Below are 10,849 nucleotides of genomic sequence, written 5' to 3' on the forward strand. Positions count from 1 at the left end.
ATATATCTTTGGATCAAAGGAAGCCCTGTGACATAACTTAACCTGAATATTTATTACAACACAAACTATATAAAGGCAGCATGCATTTTCTCTATCTCAGGCTAGCTAGCACTACATTAACACATCTTGATTTTTTTCTGAGTGAGCAGAGTGAATAGTAGTATATGGCCAAAATCCTGTGTCTCACAAACCAGAGTTGATAAGGGAAAACCGGTGCCATTTGGGGGATCAGCAGGTCAAATGTACCCAGAAACAAGCCTAGTGTTTGAGGCACCGGAATGTGTGTTGACTAGTGTAATCAGTCTTGGGTTCTATCTCCCAGATGTTGAAGTCACTTAGTTCTGAATAAAGCCATCCTCGTTCACTTTCTCTTTTATTGGAGACCGTTCTGAGGAAACTGAGTGATGGCCCAGAAATTGTGTTTGCGGAAATGAAAGTCTGCCTTGAGAAACAGGAACTCCCGTCTGGGACAGTCAAAGGGCCGAGAGTAGTGCCGTGTGCCTAGAAGGGAGCTTTTTCCCACCAGGGTTGACGTTTTGAAGATACTTCTTATAAGCCATATTCTTGAGCTCCCTGTGGGACATTTATTAGCTTCTTGAATATAATAATAAGCAAAGTGGCCCTTATCAAGGACAATTGCTGTTTTTCTCTCCTACTCCCAATCATGTGCAGTTGTGCTTATGTAAGGTATAAGTATATGTGACATGAACTTCACAATAGCAGGGAAATAACCAAGATTACCAACAAAAGACAAAAATGGAAAAACAACAACCACCTTGTCAATTCTAACTTATATTGACCCTGTAACTGAGAGTAGAATTGTCCCAATGTGTTTCTGAGGCTTTAATCATTTTCAGGAGAGAAAACCTCATCTTTCTCCCTTGGCTCTGCTGGTCAATTTGAACTGTCAACTTTTGTGATTACCAACCCAAAGCATGACCCACAATGCCACTAGAACCCCCATGACACTCACCAATCGTAGACACCCTGATTTACTGTCTGCTGACATCTGGAAACCAATTTGGGTACAGTTCTAAGAATTAGCATTCTTAGGTGTGAGTCACAGCTGTGTGGTCTTGGGCCCCCACTTCCACTAACTAAGTCGGTCATGGAGTCACATAGGGGACTTCCAAGTTTTTCTCATTTCAAAACGTGTAAGTCACTTAGTGACTCTAAACCAAGCATGAAGTGCTGGAACTCTCCAGAGAGATTTCCTTTTGTCCGCATACGTTTCTTCTAATTAGTTGACGTATTTAGAGTTCTGTTGCTGCTTTAACAAGTTATGGGAAACTTAGTGACTGAAAATAAACGTATCACACAACAGTTCTAGAGGTTAAAAGCCCAATACAGACCTCACTGGGCAAAGATCAAGGGCTGTGCTCCTTCGGGAGGTTCCAGGAGAAACACTTTTCCTGCCTTTGCCATCTTCTAGAGGCAGCTCGCTTTTCTTGGTTTGTGGGCCTCTTCCTCCGTCTTCAGAACCCCCAGGGTTACATCTCCCTGTGCCTTTTTTCACAGTCACGTTTCCTTTGGATTTTCTCTTCTGTCTCCTTCTTCCCCTTTTAGGAGGATTGCATCCGGCCCACTTTGGTAATGCAGCATAATCTCCCCACTTTAAGTTCAGCTGGTTAGCAATCGTATTTCTAGCTGCCATGCTACTTGTCCTTTGGTGTATCATTTAACAGAGACATGGCTTGCAGGGATTAGGGACTGGGCTGCTCCTTGCTTATACCAAGGAGCCCTGGTGGCATCATGGATCACATTTTGGGCTGCTCACCTCAAGGACAGTAGTGTGAATCTACTAGCTGTCCCGAGGAAGAAAGATGAGGCTTTCTGCTCCTGTAAAGATTGACAGTCTCAGAAACTGGCGTGGACAATTGTACCCTGCCCTAGGGGGTTGATAAAGACTCAATGGCAATGGGTGTAAAGTTTTTAAAGGTGCTCACCCTCCCTTCCTTCTCATGCCCCTGGCATCAATGCCAAGGTAGCCTTGTTCTCTTGGCATGATGGGCTATGAGTCTTCAGGTCTCCGCCTAACCAGTGGTTCGTTACTGTGCAGCTGGTTCTAATTCCTGGCGAGTGTATGTGTAATAAAACAGAAGAAAGTGTTGCTCGTTGTGCACCATCTTCAAGATCGATGGGATATGGGAGTCCTCTGTGGTGGCTGTTGCATTGCCCTCATTTCCCTAGTCCATCTTAGAGCAAAATACCATCAGACTGCTTCTTAGAAACGAGGATGGGAAGTCTTTGGCTGGATTGCTTAGGCCATGTCACCAGAAGAGAGCAAGGACGAGAAGGAAGCATCGTCGTCTTCATGAGTAGGAGAGCCTGGCTCCAGCCCCTCTGCTGCCTGCCCGCCAGCATCAGAAGCACTGCAGCAGCCTGTGTAATTGATGACAGGCAAGGGAGCTCGCTGGCTTCTGCAATCTGCAGAACCCACAGCAATGGAGAACGAACGACCACTCGGGCAGCTCCCTGGGGAGGTCTGAGTGTCAGGCTTGTTCACACCCGCCAGCAAGCACCACTACTCGGTGCCCAAGAGGTCCCCTGACTCTTTATTTCATGTTCCCGGAACCTCCCCAGCATGTGGTCAAGGCTCTTTTTGAAGATCAGGCACAGGGCTGGCTGCAATGGAGTGGGGATTCAAACAAGTTGTTCTTCAGCCCAGAGTCTGAATCTTCACTCCCGTAAGTCCTGTCTTTAGCAAGACAGACTTGCTGGTGGTTTCCACCTTTGGAGGGGTCGGATTTAGGGAGAAAAGTGGGACCAGAAGAATCCTGTGGCCAGATCTCCAGAATGGACTCCAGACCCCAAGTTCATCCAGGAAACCACCAAAACTAAACAGAATCCTTGTGCCTGAGGAGGCTTTTGCTCAGGGGATTCTAGCCTTCGTGTTGCGTCAGCAGGACTTCCCAAGGCAGGCTCAGGCAGCCTGGCTGTTCCTCAGGCTCAGAAGAAGGCGTGAACCTGTGCAGGAGATAGCAAGGATGCATGGAGGGGGTAGGATGAGGGGAGCCAGGGAGAAGCCTGTAAGAATCTGCTGCGATTGTTTGTTTTCCACACATTTGATTTAAGGCTGTGGATCTATACACATATCATCTCCTGGTTTTAAAGATAAAGATGACTCTCAAGTTCCAGTTGGGGTCAAAACAACAACAAACACACTCAATGCTGACTCATATTGACCCTACAGGACAGGGTAGAGCCCCTGTGAGTTCTGAAATGATTACTCTTTTGGGGGTAGAAAGCCCCATCTTTCTCCTACAGAGGCAGTTGGTGGTTTCAAACTGCTGACCTTAAGGTCAGCAGCCAACAAGTAACCACTATGCCACCTGGGCTCTACCCGAGGGCAATAATGCCTTGAGCAGACCCATCAGACAGCTGGTGTTGGGGGTGGGTTGGGGGTCGGACTGCTGATGCGTGAGGATCATGGTTCAAAACCACCAGCTGCTTTTCAGGAGAAAGATGAGGCTGTCTGCCCTGTAGAGGCTTAAAGACCCACGACGAAAAGAAACACCGTCGCCTTCATGTTAAGGACAGCCTTTATGGGTTGCTATGAGCTGGAATCGACTGCATGGCCGTGTGTGTGGGTGTGTGGTCTGGGACCAGGCAATTGTCATTCAGATGTGCCGCTGCCTGATTACATTTGGGGCTCGTGCCCGTGGCGAGGAGGGTCCTGATTGCTGGCTAACTGCTGATAGAATTACCATTTGCCAGAACAAATGACGGACTTCTGCTTACCTGGGACAGATGAGACTGGCAGAAGAAAGGGGGATGGAAACACCAGTGTGACTAGGTAGAGCCTCCGTGTTCAGGACCCATACTTTCCCAAGGCACGTCGAATCTGACTCAGAGTGACCCTGTAGGATGAAGCAGACCTACCCCTGTGGGTTTCCAAGGTTGTAAATCTTTATGGGAGCAGAAAGCCTCATCTTTCTCCTGAGTTTCACAGGATAACCCCCAAACACTCAAGCCTTCCCTGCATATTGTTAAAAGCCCGATCTAGTACGCGGCCGCCCTCCTGTGAGGCCTCTTCATAGGTTTTCAGAATAAACCTTGACATCAGCTTATTCTTGTGTCTTGTGCCCTATTTCCAAAGAGCAGTGGACGGAACATTCATCCGCGATGGAGAGGACCCTAGAATGTAGGGGCTAAAAGGAAGCATTAGAAATTGTCTGGGGGATGCAGACTGACGTGAGAGATATCTCTACTGTGCGTCAGAAGTGGTGCAGGCAAGAGCCACGTGCAACTTCATCTGGCACAACCCCCCAAAGGATGTGAATTATTGTTACCATTCGTGTTGCTCTTGCTGTCACTGACTCATGTCAATCCCATAGAAATTACAGCCAAAAGACACCCTGTCCGATCCTGCACCATTTTCACACCTGCGGGCATGCTGCAGTTCATGGTTGCAGCCACTGTGCATTTTCAGTACTTTTCCAACCTGGAGGGTTCATCTTCCAGCACTGTCCAGAAACCAAAAACCCAGACTCGCTGCCATCAAGTTAATTCTGACCCAGGGCTACCTATATAGGGTTTCCGAGGCTCTGCATCTTTATGGGAACAGCAGCCTCATATTTCTCTTGTAGAGCAGCTAGTGGATTCAAACTGTTGATCATGTGCTAAGTAGCCCAACTCGTACCCAGCCCAATACCGCCAAGGCTTCAGCACTATATCTGACAAGATGTGGTGGTGATTTTGTTGCTTTAGGGTCTCAGCAGCTAGCTTTTGGAAGCACCCCTGAAACCTGACCACATGAGTGGTCTTAGAATTTCAATACTTCTGGTGGCATACTTTTCAATATTACATGCAAGTAGGAGAATCTGAAAGAAGGTGGTAGTTAAGTATGCCTAGCCCCTTTTAAAAACAGGAAGCTACAAAGGTCAAGGTCAGGTAGCCAGTTGATGGAATAGATAGGACTAGCAACCCAGCCTGGGACAGAGCCCACCCTCCCTCCACCCCATCCATGGCTCTCTTCATGACCTCAGGGGTATTACCTTTATTCCATTGACTTTTTTTCCTGCTTGGTACAAATACAAGAGAACTGGTTTTGCATCTGTGAAGAGTCATGGTTTCAGGCTGCAAGCAACAGGACCAAGCTCTGACCACCCGAGTCACAGAAAAAGCACTGAGAGGAAGCAGGGGTATTCACACGTCTAAAAGAAAGGTTTTAGAGGCAGGCTTGGGAGCATGAAGAAACCAGGCAGCTCTCAGGGTCTCTGCAGCAGGCATGACTCTGGCCAGGATGTACATGAGCCAGCCCTGTCTACCCCAGCTTACTCTTCTGCAGCTGCTCACACCTCCCAGCCGACTCAGCTGGACCCAACCAAGCCCTAAGTGTGTATGGAGCTGGGTGTCTCTTCATCGGTACAGTGCAAGCAAGGGCCTGGTGAGCTGACACCACTAACAAAACATTGGTATTGCTAAGTATGTATCTATGCAAACATACACACATTTAATTAGAGCAATGTGTGCTTTTTACTGAGGGGGGAAGGCATCCTTATTTTAGGAGGAATTGAAGATAAAATGTCATGTCTTTCACAGCCTACTAAACTTTGGTTAGTATAACCCATTGTAGGTGGACATTCGTTTTTCATTTAGGAACTTTTTCCTCCTTGGAAAAGGCTTCTTTCAATGGAAAGAGCCTTTGAGTCAGACAGATGTGGTTTCAAACACCACATTCTATGTTTGACTGTCTTTGAGGTCTGAGACAAGCATTTCCTCCCACCATGCCTTTCTCTCCAGTCTGTAAAATGGGTATAACTCTACTCCCTTTTGACGAAGAGCAGTTATGACGGTCACCCGATAAATTGAGAGGCCTAACATTCCTTTCCTCACACATATGAGAGCTTGGGGAAGGTCTGAGTATACCATTGACTTCTCTCTAGATGCATCTACTTCTCTCCACACTTACCTTTGCCTCCAAATCACTCCTCCCAAGGGACCCATTGTCCGTACTGCCAGGGATATGCCCAAGAGAGACCTCCATGCTCGATCACGGGTGATTGATAGTGCTTCTCAGGGCTCCTCTTCCAGACTAGTGTGTTGGGTGATGCTCCGTTTGAGTTAAAACCTGGCCAGGTCAAATATAATTGATGGTCAGGGTATCACGATTCTGAACACAGGAGGCTTGGATCTACACAAAGATACCAATTAAGCTATACGGTCTAAAGGACACAGGTGAGGCATGTAAACTAAGGTGTATGGGAGATGGAGGGGGCCATCTGAAAGGTAGAAGAGATGGAAGGCCACACAGACTGGAGTTGGCATCCCTGCTCAACTTCGGGCACTTGGGCAAGTGAACTGCAGTCTTTAGGCATCTGCAAGATGAGGGTGTCGTCTAGGGGCTGAATGGGGTTGCTGAGCTATTGTTGCCTGGTCCCTCCCTCAACACATCACGATATATAGACGACACCGAGGGCAGTAATGGGTCTTTCTTCCATCTTGGCCTGCTGCCTCGGGGTTCCCTTCACATCTGTGGTGCCTCATCTGTTGCCACTGTGGACCTGTGCCCAGGGAACTGGTTCCCCCATTACCCACTTCCCATAGGCATCTACCATGTTGCTGGGAAGATCAAAGGTGCTGAAATCTATCCAAAGCTTGGTGCCCTCCTTTCTCTCAGGCCCACAGCTCCTCCTCAGACAGAAGCCCCCGGAAGAACTCACATTTGCCTCTGCTCAGCCCAGAGTCAAAGGGCCCTTGGCCTCCTGTGGTAGCCTGGTGGCCTAGTGGTGAGCTGCTGGGCCGCTAACCACAACGTCAGTGGTTTGAAACCACCTGCCACGCTGCCAGAGAAAGATGGACATGTCCTCTCCTGTAAAGATTTCCAGTCTTGGGAACCCCCAGGGGCAGCTCTATCCACTCTGTCCTGTAGGGCCACTCCACAGGACGACTGTGTCTTCTTTTGTTTTCTGCCTCCTGCACCACCACCACCCCCACCCCCAGCTTGGCCGCAGAGCATGAGGAGGCCCTTTCCCTGTCCCCATATTGAGACTTCTTCTTCCCCGTCTCCTTTCCTCTGCTGCGCCCACCCCCACCCCCCAACCCCCAACCCCACCCCCATTGCTGGTGCTTGGGGAGTTTCCCTGGGCGGCAGAGCTATCTGGAGACAGGCTGCCAAAGTCAGAAACAGGGCAGTGAAGAAAGGAAGCTTACTAGGAAGTCCAAATAAGAGCTTCCGTCTCCCCAGCTCTCCCCTCACAGGGACCTCAGCCAAACCAGTGAAGAATGAGACAGGGTGAAGAGACTATTTTTTATCAGAATGAAATAGTTCGGAGGAAGTGGAAACTATTGCTCCTTATGATCCTACACAGGGCAGTGGCTCATGATTTCCTCCCGAATATCCCAGGATGGGGGAGGTGAGAAGTGAGAGGGGTGTGGGGGAGGCCTCTTTGTCCTTCAGAGCAGGGCAGAGTGGGAGAGCTGTTTCTGTGGGGGTGCGGGTGCTCCTGGGGGTTGGCCTGTCCGGTTCCGAGATGCTACAAGGATGCCTGTCCCCCAGCACAGTCTTTCCCCAAGGGCGTGCCTGGCGCTTTGGGGAAACTCCACCAGCCCCAGCGAGGGCGGGTGGGAGGTGGGCAGAGGGCAAAGGAGCAGGAAGGCGGGCTTCTCGGTGGCATGGCAGAGAAAGAGCCTCACCCTCCAGGGGAGGGCAGATTTGGGGTGGGCATGGTGCAGGGAAAGCAAACGGCAATTTTGCTGGGGATTCCTGCCTGCCCCTGGGCTCACTGCACCTCTGTGTGTGGGTGCAGCCCTTTGCCTTCGGGGATGGGTGGGTGGGGAAGGATCCCTGGTGACAGCAGCTCAGAGTCAAGAGAAATGTCCCCCTTCCTCTGAGAGGGTCCCTTCTGCCCTGGAGCTCCCATTCGCAAACCCAGACGGACTGGAGAGAAAATGTTCAATAGCAGTCTATCGCAGCCTCAGGTGATCAATTCCAGGTACAAAGAGTTGGTGGAGGTGACCTCGGTTGAGCACGTGCTGGAACAGTCTCTCCACTGCCTAGAGGGTCCTGAGAGGGGACCCACCAGTACCGCATACCACCAACTTTTCCTTTCTGCCCCAGCCGAGACCCTCTGTTAACACCTCCTTCTCCTCTTTTGAAGTCTCTACTTTTGCTCTAGCCTGGTGCCTAAGCTACAAGTTTGCAGACCCCTGCCCAACAACTCCTGTCTCCTAATGAAGTGGATGCCCTCATCCCTAACCTGGGATGCACAGTCCTGGGTCCTGCAGATGGTGAAAGTCAAGGTGGCTGACAGAGATGTTTGAGGCCACTGAGAGGCGTGTCCGAGGAAAGGCCTGGTGGCCGACTTTGGAACAATCGTGCATTGGGAACCTCAGGAGCAGATAGCTGCTCGGGCATGCATGGGGTCACGTGGTCTAAATCAACTCAGTGGCAACTGGTTTACCCCTCACTGTGACAACAGACAGTTATCAGCTCCCATTCACTCTGTTCTGGGGTGAGGTGAGGGCCAAGGAAAGAGATGGAGCTTCCAGGCTAGAACTTGGCGGGGACAGGAGTGTTTGGGGGTGATCCTCCACTCTGGGTTGCTGTTTGTCACTTGCTGTTCCCACATCCATTTTTGTGTTCCTAAGATCTCCATCGCCTGGTCTGTCACACTCCCTGACCCCAGCTCCCACGGGCATCCATGTAAGATTCCCATCCCATGAACCCCGTGCCCTGGGTACTGTTCTCATGCTCAGAGAGCGCTTCCCCCTTCCTAACTATATGATACAGAGGAAAACCTGCCAACACCAGGACCTGTGTAATGTGGCAACCTGTCAGAGAAGGAAGACACAAATATGCCCCATCAATAGAGAGCAGCAGAGGAATGTGCCTGCACCCTGTCAGAGGTGGAACACTTGTGAGTCCTGGAAAGCCAAAGTGACCCATCTACTTCCAGCTCTCTGGTTGACACTGAATCTCAAGGAGCCTCAAAATGGTCTTGTTCGATAAGAGCCCAAAACACAGAGAATCCAGGACAGATAAAGCTCTCAGGATCAATAATGAGAATAGAGATGCCAGGAAGGTAAGGGGAGGGTGGGGAGAGAAAGGGGAATTGATCACAAGAATCAATATATAAGCCCCTCCCAGGGAGATGGACAATAGAAAGGTGGGTGAAGGGAGACATCGGTCAGTGTAAGACATGAAAAAATAATAATTTATAATTTATCAAGGGTTCATGATGGAGGGAGGGTGGGGAAGGAGGGTAAAAATGAGGAACTGATATCAAGGGCTCAAGTAGAAAGAAAATGCTTTGAAAATGATAATGGCAACATATGTACAAATGTGCTTGACACAATGGATGAATATATGGGTTATGATAAGAACTGTAAGAGCCCCCAATAAAAGTATTTAATTAAAAAAATCCTGTTAAGCTTTTAATCAGCTTCTTCCTAAGTTCTGGGGAGCTCTCATGGCATAGTGGTGACCCGTTGGACTGCTAACTCCAGGGTCAGCAGTTCGAAACCACCAGATACTCCGAGGGAGAACAATGAGGCTTTCCACTCCTGTAAAGAGTTACAGCTTCGAAAACCCACAGGGGCAGTTCTACCTCATTTGATAGGGGGTCGCCATGAGCAGGAAAGGACTCGGTGGCAGTGAGTTTGATTTGCTCAGCTGGTTGACGGGGGAGAGAGAGAGAGACGGGGAAGGATATACCCAATACAGGTCACCACTTCAAATCTCTGCACTCCACCTGCCCCACCTCCTGTTCTGAACCATGCATGGGCCAAACAGTGAGTGAGTGGGCCGGGCTTTCAGCACCATGGCGTCCTTCCCACTGTTCAGAGACTGTACGAGAGGCTGCTCTTTGACGTGAGGTGGGCACACTGCGCTGGCTCCACTGGGTCTCCTGGAGCTGACTGGTGCTGCCAAGAGTCTCCAGAATCCTCCAGGGAAGGAGGTGCACCACTTGGGAGCACTGGGTGATCTCTGAGGCCTGGGGAAGAGGAAAGGCTCAGGGCCTGAAGCCTCGTGCTGCCTTCTGAGAAAGCTGCTCACGTCTGTCACCAGCCCTTTCTGAGGAAGGGCCTGTGGGCTTCAGGTGGAGAGGGCGCCGAGGGCCCACTTGGAAGGAAGTGCTGGGTCCTGCTCTGAGCATCGCAGACCCATAACATCACTTGCTCCTCATGGGAGACAGGAGGAGAAAATGGACACCGCACAGGTGGGGGTTGGACTTGTTCTTCACCTTGAGCAGTGTATAGAACCCCTTAAGCCCCAAGGTGACCAGGTGGTAAAGGTCTGGGCTCAGATCAACAAGGCCGGAGACCCAGACAAGGAGCTGAGTGGCTGGAGCCCGGGGGCCAGTTCAGTTCCTTCGCCTCTCTGAGCTTTGGTGTTCTCTCCTGTAAGAAAGAACAGTAATAGCTGAGTAAGAATCAAATAACCCATGCAAAGTACCTAACACACCACCTGGCACATGTGACGAGGTGGCTGCATGGCATTCACTGTGACCTTTTCTTCCCCATCACGATTATCGCTCAGGCTGCTGAACTGTTGTGTCTAGTTCCTAAAACCATTGTGTCTAGTTCCTCTGCTCCAAGGATGACCCAGCTTGGCCATGCCTATTGGATGGTGCTCTTTTTTTTTTTTTAAGTTTTTATTGATTTTATTAAGTTGTAAATTTACTATCTTTTTACTTTATTGTTTATTTGTTTACAGTTTTTTTAAAACATTTTATTAGGGGCTCAGACACCTGTTATCCCAATCCATACACACATCAATTGTGTAAAGCACATTTGTACATCATTCTCAAAATATTTTCTCTCCACTTAAACCCCCGACATTAGGTCCTCATTTTTCCCCTCCCTCCCCGCTCCCTCCTCCCTCATGAGCCCTTGATAGTTTATA

Source organism: Echinops telfairi, unplaced genomic scaffold, assembly GCF_000313985.2.
Source record: "Echinops telfairi isolate 266 unplaced genomic scaffold, ASM31398v2 ScPeMD7_7469;HRSCAF=8507_0, whole genome shotgun sequence".
NCBI classification, from domain to species: Eukaryota; Metazoa; Chordata; class Mammalia; order Afrosoricida; family Tenrecidae; genus Echinops; species Echinops telfairi.